This window comes from Triturus cristatus, chromosome 7 (assembly GCF_964204655.1).
Source record: "Triturus cristatus chromosome 7, aTriCri1.1, whole genome shotgun sequence".
NCBI classification, from domain to species: Eukaryota; Metazoa; Chordata; class Amphibia; order Caudata; family Salamandridae; genus Triturus; species Triturus cristatus.
The window spans coordinates 162,916,951-162,929,813 of NC_140590.1; the positions used below are offsets into that span (position 1 = coordinate 162,916,951).

At 47.8% G+C, this 12,863-nt stretch overlaps 1 protein-coding gene across 1 annotated transcript in view; it reads right to left on the minus strand.

The window, feature by feature from the left end:
- LIN37 (lin-37 DREAM MuvB core complex component) overlaps positions 1-12,863 on the minus strand; it is a 213,993-nt gene that overhangs the window by 115,843 nt on the left and 85,287 nt on the right. The gene's annotated exons all lie outside the window — the stretch shown is intronic.

Genomic DNA, 12,863 nt, shown 5'->3' on the forward strand with positions numbered 1-12,863 from the left:
GAAGCAAGAGTAGTGCTTTTATTTTGAAAGCAATATATAAAAAATGGACGAAGGTTGCTGATAGTTTTACTAAACAATTGTGCTATTTGTTTGTTTTCACAAAGAAATGTACTTAAAAAAAATATGCAACTTCATGATTACACATAGTTTTTCCAAAACTGGTCATTTTTCGAGGAAAAGGTTACATAGTTTGCAAAGGCATCATTTAATAAAATGTGTTGTTGCAGGGATTCTGCTTATGCACAGAACTATGCGCAGGAAACCAGGACCTAAGAGAATTGTGGTGTACCAGAAACTCCCCTCAGAACCAAGAACCCCTATCCGACTAGCTTAGTGTCACATTCGTTATCCGAGATTTAGCTCGGCGGTCCCAATGTATAGACAACCCAGAACAAGCGACTTAGATACTCTCAGGAGTGGTGGGAATCCGAAATACCCGTTGGTAGCTATATATCAGTCCACAACAGAATAACAAAGACACGGTAAAGTTTAAAGAGTTTATTTTATAAACCTCGCGTCCTAAGATGCAGTACTTTGGCTAACACAAGCAGACAAATGGTTAGGATCAGCACCATCAGCATTGTTACAATACCATAGAAAATTAAAGGAGCAATCATAATAATAATGACAGTGGAAAGCGACCACCCTCCTTTCTCTAGCAACTAATAAGGTATTATTAGACTAATAGAAGGTCTCTTAGGCTTGCATGGGGGACCCCATACCTTATAGATCAGCTTAGTGGAATCACATCACAGGATCAGCTAGGCTCTCTCCTGCAACAGCTCTTCGTTTCGAATGTAACAAAAAACATGCTGCTCTGCAATATTAAAGGGCTCGTCTTTCAGGTATTGGCAGCTGTATGTATGTTATGGCTAAGAAGTGGTACGATCAACCTGAACACAACAACCTGCACCGTCTAGTGACCCAGACTCGTTCTTTACACGGTGTACAGACCAAGGTCACTGCTCGCTGTTAAAGATGTTAAACAACAGACGGTTCTCATGTGAAGCAAAGTCGAGTCAGCAGTTCTCGAATGAATAACATGTAACAACAGTGTCGCGTGCAAAAGCAGCAGAAGCGGCAAGCTGGCTTTCTATCAGCCGTCGAGGTTATGCTAACTTACCGTTGTACATAGGGAGTGGTTAACCCATACTACACCCCCCCTTGATCGGACTACTAACCACTAGGGGCGCACTTATCAAGAACGCAGAGTTCAAGTTAGAAAGAACGGAACCAAGGGCATGAACTATAAGTCCATATAAGGTAAGTGTAAGTTCGAAAAGGAAAAAAAAATTCAAAAACAGAAAAAGATGTCGTCAGGTGAAAAAAAAACATGAAAAAATGGTGAAAAAATGACATCGATGAATACACCATGAGTCGATCAAGACAAAGAGTCAATCCATAAAGGTATAGGCACAATAAGTTGCAACAGCCTCCAAGAGGAAATCATTGGAGCGTTCCGCAAAATTATCCGCCATCCAATTCAGCAAGGGAAAGGAACACACGTGTTCATTCACAATTGGAGCTTCCAGCACCACACGGGGACAACAGGAAGGTTCCTCGATATAACTTCGTTCCAGGAAGTCAATCGCAGCCTCTTCAATGGCCCAATTTCCAAGGACTCCATGTGCCGCACCCAAGGCCATAAACCCAACACCAGAACATTCAAACTCATGAGACTTCTGAGTCCCCTCCTTTTTAATATATATCTCATCCCTCTGCTTACCCTCATAGAATCGTTCGGCATAACCGTCACGTCTTATGCCGACGATACCCAGCTTGTCATCCCTATCGACGACAATTCAAACACGGCCGAACTCAATCTTAAGCACTGTCTCACAGCGGTCTTTCAATGGATGGACGCCAACCACCTCCGCTGCAACTCGAATAAAACAGAGATCCTGCCCATTGGTAAGAACGCTTCTTTTTGCCCCGCCCTGTGGTGGCCTGATAATTCCGCTGCCCCACCTCAGACAGTTTCATCAGCCAGAAACCTCGGAGTTATTTTTGATTCCGATCTCTCTTTCGATACCCACGCCACGACCGTAGCAGGTAAATGCTTCGGCATCATAAAGTCCCTGAGAAAGTTCTTTGACTTCCTCCCGCTCGACTCCAGAAAGACCATCGCGGTAGCCCTCATACTCTCTCGAGTGGACTACTGTAACGGCCTCCTGGCAGGGACCAAAAAGTCCACCCGATTGAAACTTCAAGGCGTCCTACACACTGCTGCGCGCCTTGTCCTTAAACTCCCACGCAAATCCTCAATCTCCTCTGCTCTTAAATCCTTACATTGGCTCCCCTTGCATAAGAGAATACTCTTTAAAATTCTCATTGTAGCTTTCCGAGCCTTCAACAAATCCGGTCCAGCATATTTGTCAAGCCGCTTCCCCCACTACACACCGGGCCGCTCTCTCAGATCCTCGCAAGAAAACCTCATGACCCCCTCCAAATTCAATCTGAAGTCTAAAGGCGGTAAAACACTTAGTTCCCTGGCTATCAGAGCCTGGAACAGCATGCCAAGGCATCTCAGATTTCAGACGCTTGAAAAGCCGTTTAGGAAACATCTCAAAACGTGGATTTTTAATCTCTCTGATGACTGGACCAAAGCAGCCATCTAGCCCCCCACTACCTTCTTTGTGATTTGGTCATTGGTTTGTCAGCGCCATGATGCTCCTTCCGGAGCGAACGTTTGCGCTCTATAAATACCTATCCAAATTCCAAATTCCAAATGAGCCGTTAAGGGGCCCATCAGTTGACCAAAATCCGGTACAGGTGACACCGAGGTTGACAGGCATAAATCCAGAGCCCACTGGAATGGACAATCCAGGCAGTGAAAGACGGGTTGCACACAAGTAAAGAAGGGAAACCGGAAAGACAATCCATACGCGACACTTAAAGTCGCCAGGGGCAACGTGCCATATTATTCAAGCATCCGGTTACGCAGATGTAACAGCCGGGGCATGTTGTCTCGGTACGCAAGTTGCGCATCCATTGCGTAGGACGCAAATCAACAGAAGTATCCCAGCTATAAGGGCGAGAAGCAAAGGAAGACCTCCGAAGACGCTGGAAAAAATAGAATGAAAAAATGCGGGAATCACACCAAAAATAGTTTGAAAGGAGGTCACGAGGCCAGAGCCCACAAGTTTAAAAAAATGCACTATGCCGGTCGTAGACGAGGCATTAAAGATAGTCTGTATCAACGTTCCAAAATGAAAGGGGAGGTCAGTATTCAAAAGCGCCTGCACCTCCGTGCGGGTATTTACAACGTGAAGAAGAAAGGTTTCACGGGATGAAGTCAAAGCGACCTCCCTTTGAGACAAAAGAGCCCTTATTCTGCTCATCTGGTTGAACTCTGCGCTCAAGGTTGGAATCGAAGGCCAGATAGAAACATCGAGACGGCCATGCGGGGGTGGGAAAAGGACATTATTACAGCAAACTACACGCTGTGAAACAGTGACTATGTATGGTATGCCCTTTAGCATCCCACAGCAATTTTCATTATTCAAAAGCAAATAACTACCGTTAGCAAGCAGTGTAAATGAAGGGGTAATAACTGGCACCGGTACACCTTTCAGGACGCAAGCCAAATTAGGAGCGTGTACATTACAAGCACCATGTAATTGTATGTGTCTACACACCACAGAATGATCAGGAGCAGAAGTGCATTCCTCACCCTTCAGATAAACCTCTGTGCCCTCCCGCATGCATCTATATGTAAACGGGAGCGACCAAACTTCGTGCAGGAACGCACTACCAAGTTGTTCATATCTGCCAAGAGCATAATGTTTCATGCACGAACTAAATTTAAAAAGCGAAAAAGGTAAAGTGATAACGCCGTGGATAAGCCACACGGCCGAATTTAACTCAGCAATAGAGAAAGGCAGCGGTTCTAATTTCTCAATGTGCAGTAATGAATAAGTAGCATCCTTCATAGACCTAAACTGTTGTTTCGCAGTTAAATTAAAAGGGAGGAACAAAGAGGAAACATTCATGTATTCCCATGGGACCTTCCCTGCCTTTAACGTTTCTAAAGTCCATTCAAACTGCATAACCGAACGCAACTGATTCTGGCCATGGTACAACACAGACAAATCATCCTGCACAATGTCTACGACAGATCAAACGATATTATCTAAAGTGTAAATTCTAGAAGACAAGGTATTTATACTATTATCAATCACAGCCAAAACTTTTTCCATATTGGCCTGGTCAATAGCACGTAATCTGGACGCAGCCTCGATTTGCGACATTTTCCAAACTTCGTTGTAAATAGCATATACTCATCTTTTGGACCTGCCTATTGCAGGACTTTTAATAAAATCATTCAGATCAATTTTGTCATTTAAACGTGACAAATGCAGTTTAACAGATGCTAATGTGGAATGTTGCAGCCACGACTGGCATAACTTACCCACAGAGTAGGTAGTTACAGTGTGTGACGATTCAAAACGAGGATCTACCCTGACTTGAGTGTACCCAGGTGCCAAGGCTAAAAATCGACGTTGACAGGAATCTGAACCAGTTTGCCATACCAACCACCCTTCAGGATTAAACGCGGAAACATTAAAGGTGGTGTTGGAAATGAGGGACTGCAACCTACTAAGGGAAAGATCTGTGTAATTACCCCAGCCGGGATAAGCACCCAGATCCGGGATTGTGGGGGAATTCAATTTTTTAGACGTTGCCAAACCAAAACAGGTTGTCTGAAAAATAGATGAATTCAAAAATAAAATGTGGTTTGGGATAAGACAGGCGCGATGCAAAGCTTCTGTTCCCTGAACCTGCCATGGTTTAGTACCCCAAACCGATTTAAGATCGCTAGTAGCTTTCCATAGCTCATAGCCTCCGACAGCCAATTCGTCCATAAAGGACTTGGAATATAACAATTTGGTATGTGTCAACCTAACCTTCGAGGCGGTCTCAGGCGCCATTTTAAAATAAAAGGAGGGCGGTTTAGACACACTAAAATCCGAAAAATATGTGAACTTGTTCACTAATGTGGCAGAACTGCCATGATAAGGGGCCGGACAATGTTCCCATTGTGTGTAATTAACAAAATTACACAAGGTATTAGCTCTGTGTAGGAAATGCGTGCCATAATGCTGATAACAAAATTGTTCACCATAATTAGCAGAATTTAAATACAAATCTTCAGCATCAAATGCAGCATAATATTTTAGATCAGAAAATAGTGCTTCTATTGCTTGTACATCCCAATCATCAGATCGGATATTCTGTTTAACTACATCACCCATAGAAACACGAAATACATTAGGCACATTAATCACTTCCGTAGGTCCATGAATTTGAAATTTAACAGCATCCCAAGCGATCCCATCACGCACAGGCCAGGCAGTAATGTTCACAAAAGTCTGGTCCCTTTTCATAATGTGTGATGAGGAATGGGGGGCCAAAGTTCCATCAATTAATCCAATCGTAGATCTTTCAGTCAGGTAGTGTCCATTGATAAGTTTAAAAAACACTACCACAAAGCCAATTGTCATGAACAGAAAAATACATATTAGCACCAGCCAGATGTAAGTCCATGGTGCCACCAAAAAATGTCTCTTGAACCAGGCAAAAAATATAGCAATTTTGGAAGGGGCAGTGGAAGTCATTGATTCAGTGTCAAAGGAAGAACGGGACTGGTTAATCGCTGTTGAATGTAATAGAGGCAACGGGACACCTGCAGGATAAGCATACTCAGGATCATCAGGCAAACCACCCTCAGTAGGCGGCATAGGAGGGGCAGCAACTGCATGCATCTCAACGGCAACCTCAGGCATGATGTTCGAGGGGGGCATCACAACAGAATTTCACAGAATGGAAGGGCAAGAAACTGAAGGTGTCATACTATGGAGAATCGGCCACTCGCTGTAGCTTGACATTGTCAATCGAGATGTACCTGTTATCCTTGCGACCAGGAAGTGGTGGTAAAATAACTGTACGTGTACCCTGGACTCCAAGCACCGGGACCGGTGCACGATAAGAGGGGCCAAACTCCTTCTTGTTCTCCACCTTCTCACGGACCAGGTCACCAACTCGAGGTAGCCAGCCGACTACCGGAATCTGGAGCTCAGCTTCGCATGTAGAGGGTACGTGTTCCTTTGCTAGAGTGTCTCTGGCTTCTTGAAGATTCTGCAATACAGCACAGTGATCATCTAGGTCAAAAGGCGCGGCAGCCGCCGCCATGTCTAGACCCTCAAGGTCCGGAACAAACATTCGTACTCCAAAGAGCATCATGTATGGGGTCCGCCCACCCAGAGACCTTCTAGGGAGATTATTAAGTGCACGTTGCACGTCATACAAGTGGGTTAGCCAGCTTCGGCCTGAACCTAAAACCCTTGCTGTCAAAGATTGCTTTAGGTCACGGTTCATTCGCTCCACAACACTATTGCCCTCAGGCCGGTATTGAGACGAAAATTTGACTTGGACCCCCAAACTTCTCATGGCTTCTTTGTAAGCTTTAGAGGCAAATGCAGGGCCCTGGTCAGAATGAAGGGTACCACATGCAAAACTCCCAATAAAGACACGCAAATCCTTGATGACCGTCCGGGCATCAGTACTCCTTTGCGGCCACACCCACAGAAAACGTGTGCACGAATCCACTGCAACCAAGATGTACTTATACGCAGTATCAGAGGAAAAAGGACCGCAGTGATCTAAATAAACACACGCAAGTGGTTGATTAGATATATACAGCTGCGTTTGTGGTGGACGCGCGACAGAAGAAGGTTTAATCTGCTGACAAATGCCACATAAAAGGACATAAGCTCAAGCTTGTTTGTACAAACCGTACCACCAGTAACGTTGCTGTAAAAGAGACACTGTCGCCGAAACGTCGGCATGCGCAGACGCAACACCTTCGTGGGCAGCTGTAATCAGAGATGGTCTGCAGTCCGCGTTGGGAATCAACCTGTCACCAACGTCGTTAATCCTCACTAACGGGACGTTATCAGGACTTAAACGATAATGGTAGCGGGAAGGGAAACCTTTCGGAAAGCCCGTCCCTGTCTCGGACGCAGCAATAGCTGCCAAGATGTCATCATCAATCCTAGTTTTGGATCTTGCAACTGCTGCTACTAAATATGTCGCCACTGCGGTTTTTGCTGCCTCGTCAGCCAAACTGTTACCGACAGCATGGACACTAACTCGTTGGTGACAAGAGTGTGAATTACATTCACGAGGGGCAGACCTTCTTTAAGTTCTGCCACTCAAACCCAAAGCGTTTTGTGCTTTACTGTGCTACCTTTCGAATCACGAAAGTCATTGTGACTCCAAAAGTGTAGATTCTCGTTGTATGATTGAACACAATAGTACGAGTCACTCACTATAAGAGTGGTGACTCGAGGATCAGCAAACTCCAGTGCAAGCACCAGAGCTTTCAGTTCTGCCAACTGCGCGGTACAATCACCCAATGACTGCGTATGCACGACATCAGACTGGAACTCACCGTTCACGAAAGTACCTACTACAATTGCGCAGGCCGCTGAATAGGCGTGCTTTGATCCAGTTGCGGGTTGCGCAGACCCATCAGTGTAAATGACACAATGGTACTCCTCGAGCGGGCGCAAAGTCAGAGCAGCCGGATGAACAAATTCATACTCCAAGAACTCCTGTGTCTGTAATGCCGCGTCAAAGATATATGTGACGTCAGGCGAGGTCAAGGAGGTTGCCCATTGTATCCACCTTGGATGCAAAGCCTTAGAATTCGGTGCACTGGCTTTAGTGACCGCCTCAAGGGCCGGGTACGGTGTTACCACCAGCATGTGCTTCCCCTGTGATAGCGCTCACTCTTTCAGGATCGCCATCTGAACTGCTGTCAGTACTTTTTCGACAGCGGAGAAGCGCAGCTCAGCCGAAGTGTACAGATGAGATTTGTATGCAATGGGGACGGTGTCGCCCTCATTGAACGTCAAGTAGGTGAAACCCACTGCACCCGGTACGATTCTAATGACCAGGTTAGTGTGGTTATCACGAGTTTGCAAGAATTTTGAAGCAAGAAGATCAGACTGCAAAGATTGCAATGCAGCCGAATGCTCAGGCAGCCAGCAAGATTTGGTAAAAGTAGGTTGTACCAAGGCATAAAGCGACTTGATACGCTGGGCATAATCAGGAATGTAGGTACGACCGAAATTCAGAAACCCCAGCAGAGATTGTAATTTCTTCAGTGTCGTAGGAGTACTAAGGCGTGCGCATTTCTCAAGGAACTGCGGAGCCAAGCCTCGACCCTCATGATTGAGTTCGTACCCCAAGAACAACACTGTGAACTCGGCAATGTGGGACTTCGCAAAATTGAACTTGTAACCGAAGTGTGCAAACATAGTTATTATGTTATCCACGCGAGCAAGGTGTGGAAGCAACTCGTCGTCCGTCAGGTAGATGTCATCTACATACGAATATGCTTCTGGGTCAATCATCTCCAAGAGAGAGACCACACGAGCAGCAAAGACCCCGGGGCTATTTTTATAGCCCATCGGGAGCCTTTTGAACCTCTTTTGTTTGCCACCCGAGGCAAACGCCGTCCACTCATAGCTATGAGGAGACAGGTTGTGGCTATAAAAGCCATTGGAGATGTCAAGAGTAGTTTTAAATCGTTTTCTCACGAGACTATCGACGAGTTTGAGTTTAAAAATTCTTATATAGCGCTCTTACACCAGCGGTTTCATGGCGCTGTAACTGGCAGATCTCCTCAATTGGCAAGGAAGGGAGGTCGGGTAACAGAGGATTAGATGAAAATTTTGCTGAAGAAGTAGGCTTTAAGTTTCTTTCGAAACTGGGAATATGGGGTTAGGGATCTGAGATCAAGGGGTAATGAGTTCCAAAGGGTTGGGGCAAGGGTCGCAAATTTTGAGCCCCCCCACTTTTTCCGGCGAAACCGGGGAACTATCAGGAGGGATTGGGAAGAAGATCGGAGCTCCCTAGTTGGCAAGTAGGGGATAATCTCCGAAGAAATGAATGCAGGGGCCGTACCCAATCGAGCCTGGTAAGTGATAGATGCAAGCTTGAATTGGATACGTTCCCGAACCGGAAGCCAATGTAAAAGTTTCAGAAGGGGGGTGACATGTGAGGGTTTAGGAAGGTTAAAGACCAGCCGAGCCGCCTGGTTTTGGATCATCTGCAACCGCCTGAGACTATATGCAGGTATACCTGCATATAGGGCGTTTCCATAATCCAGGCGGGAGATGACCATCGCAAGGACGATCAACTTCAAGGCCTCAAAGGTGAAAAATCGAGAGACCCTGCGGATGGTGCGAAGAGACAGAAAAGAGGATGAAACCACAAAACGAACCTGGGAGTGAAGGGTAAGGTGAGAGTTGAGTTTAATACCAAGGGTTTTGACCGAAGTAGAGGGGACCGGAGAGGGACCAAGGGAAGGGGGCCAAAAGAGTGAAGACCAGGGACTGGAACAACCACCCGTCAACACCAACTCGGTTTTATCAGGGTTGAGTTTCAGGTGGTTGAAATCCATCCAGTCCCTGATGAAAATCATAGTGGACTGGAAATTAGAGATAGAGGCAGAAGAAGAGGACAGATTAAAGACAAGTTGGAGGTCATCCGCATAGTTGTATACGGAGACCTCCATTTGTTGTAAAGAAAAAATGAGGGGAGAAATGTAAAGATTAAACAGAAGAGGTGAAAGGGAGGAGCCTTGGGGGACCCCGCCCAGAACTTTCCGAAAGTCCGCAGTGAAGTCACCCAGGCGAACTGCCTGGGTGCGGTCCCTCAGGAAGGAGGACAACCAAACCAGGGCCGTACCCCCGATCCCCGCCGCCGCGACACGGGAAAGTAAGATGGTATGATCCACCGTGTCGAAGGCGGCAGAGAGATCGAGGAGGACCAGTGCCTGGAATTGATTGGTGTCCCTCCCCTCCCTGAGGTTGTCAAGGACCGAAAGAACTACGGACTCCGTAGAGTGTGCGGGGCGAAAACCAGCCTGGCGGGCAGCCAATACCCCATTTTCTTCCACAAAGGTGCTCAGAGACCTGGTGACATGGCGCTCGAGCACCTTAGCCAAAAATGGTAGGAGAGAAATGGGGCGAAAGTTGGCTGGGATCGAGGGGTCTGCGCCAGGTTTTTTTAAAATGGGTAAAATGATAGCTGATTTCAAGGGGTTGGGAACAACCCCCTGAGAGAGTGAACTGTTTAGTAAGTGAAGGGGAGGATCAGGGCAAGAAATGTAAATGTGACGAAGTATTTGAGCGGGACAGGTGTCAAGGGGAGAGCCAGATTTTACAAGGGGGATTAAGGATGTGAAGGATTCCTTGGTCAGAAGAGGGAGAGAGTTTAATTGTCCTTGGGAAGGAGGGCACTGAGGATCAACAAAAGACGGGGAAGGTGCAGGGATATTAGCTTTAATGGCAGCAATTTTATCAATGAAAAAGCTGTTCAGAGAGTGACAAAGGGCAAGGGAAGGAGAGGGCTTAAGAGAGGTACGATCTGAAAAGGCTAGGTTCTGAACAAGCGAGAAAATTTCCCTAGATTGGTTCTCGGCTGTGAGGATCTTGGAGGAGAAATAGGCCGTTTTAGCGGCCAAGATGGCATTCTTATATTGAGCTAAAAGGGTGGTAAAATCAGCTCTTAAGATGGGACAATAGTTTCTCCTCCAGGCCCTCTCAGCACGGCGTACCGATAACTTGATGGTTTTCAAGTCATCGGTAAACCACAGGTTGGCATCTTTCTCTCGCTTGGAAGTCAGACGTTTCAAGGGGGCAATGGACTTACTGGCTGAGGAGAGCCATTGTTCAATGCTATTAACCTGAGCCGAAGTGGAAAGCCCGTGTAAGACGGGATAGGAAGCACTTAAAAGAGCTGATAAGTTCGCCGGGTCAACTCTACTCCACGAGCGGACCCAGACATTATTAGGAAGGGGGGCCCTAACTGGAGAACTAATAGGAAGAACAAAAGAAATCAGGTGATGATCAGACCAAGTGCAAGGAGAGATAAGAAGGGAGTCGACAGGGCAGTTCAAGGACCAAATCTGGTCCAAGATATGCCCCTTGACGTGAGTAGGGGAAGATACGTGAGAAACAAAATTAAGAGATAAAAGTGTGTCTGAAAACTCTCTAGAAGATGAACACTCTGCTGGGTCGGAGGGCCAGAAATTAAAATCACCCAGTAATAACACTGAAGAGTTATTGACAGAGAGGGTGGCTAACACCTCCTGGAAATCAGGGAGAAATCGTAGAGGCGACTGGGGAGGTCGATAAATGAGAAGACAGGTGAGAGGGGGGGATGTGGACGTGGTTCGAATAGCAAGATACTCTGTGGTGGCAATATCGGGGAGAGAGAGCAGTTGAAATGGAAGATCAGAACGGGCAATGACCGCGACGCCACCCCCCGTTCTGCCGGATGAACGATCGGCCCGAAGTGCATAGTAGGGGGCGGGCAATGTAGCTAGCAAGGTGGGTAGGGAGTCATCACAGAACCATGTCTCGGTTAAAAGGAGAAGATCAGGTGCATGATGATCTAACAACACTGATAGTTCATGTGAGTGAGCCACCGCCGATCTGGTATTCAGATAATACGCCTTAAGGGTCTTAACTGGGGCAGTGTTGACGGCTTCTGTGGAAGGGGGGACCGGGATAGGAGAAGTGAATGAACAGGAACAGTGAGAAGGAGGGGATAAATCTAGCTGGGATATCCGTGAGTGTGTGGAGGCAGATAGAACCCATGGACCCTGTAGCCTGTGAAGCTGGGAAGGAGTGTAAGAAATGATTTGGGCAGGGTATTGTGCCCCTGGCCCCGGTCGGCCGCGGACGGGCGCAGACGGGCTTAACTTAGGCGCAACTTCGGCGCGCCTTCGTCGCGCCCGCTGCGCCCGCCCGCTGCGCCGTCGGTGAGGGGAAGTGATTATATAGGGACACATGTGGGGGGAGTTTTGAGTGGGGCGTGGCAGGGGGTGGAGGAGCCAGAGTAGTGCACGCCCAGCCCAGACCCGCCCAAGGTGTACTGGCCGCCCGTCCCACTCCCCACGCGAGGCAAGGAGGGGGCGATCAGCGGAGGCGGTCTGGCTGTCTGGGTCGTGAAAGCAGGCGAAGGGGCAGCCAGGAAGTTGCTGGCGCTGGTTCCTGAGCGCTGAGCGAAATGCGCAGGTAGGCACAAGTCAATTAAAACAAGACGTCAGGGAAGTAAAAGAAACACCGTTGCTCCCGGCGAAGCCTCGGGAGATCTGCAATCACTGCAGGTAGCCCACTGTCAGCCTTTTGAGCCGTTAGCCAGGGGGGGAGGAGCCAGAGTAGTGCACGCCCAGCCCAGACCCGCCCAAGGTGTACTGGCCGCCCGTCCCACTCCCCACGCGAGGCAAGGAGGGGGCGATCAGCGGAGGCGGTCTGGCTGTCTGGGTCGTGAAAGCAGGCGAAGGGGCAGCCAGGAAGTTGCTGGCGCTGGTTCCTGAGCGCTGAGCGAAATGCGCAGGTAGGCACAAGTCAATTAAAACAAGACGTCAGGGAAGTAAAAGAAACACCGTTGCTCCCGGCGAAGCCTCGGGAGATCTGCAAGAGAGCCGAACTGTGTGTATTCTGTACCGCACATGTCCGGCAGTGCGAATTTAAGTGCCGGTAATCCAAAACTAGGCGGTACGATCCGTCAGGCTTCGTCACAGTGAATAAAGGATTATTCATGGGTGACACACATGTTTCAATTACTCCCTGATATTCCAATTGTTCAAGGATGGACGCGACGTGAGATCGAGCCTCGTGACGCATGGGGTATTGGGGTTGTGGCTGGGGTTCCGACCGCAACGGAATCGTATGATTGGGAGAAAATTTGTCCCAGCCCCCCTGAGTACGGTACAACGCAGGTGCGAGCACCTGCGCCCACTCCTCGGCTAACCTGTTAGAATGTTCCAGTGGCACCGTGTG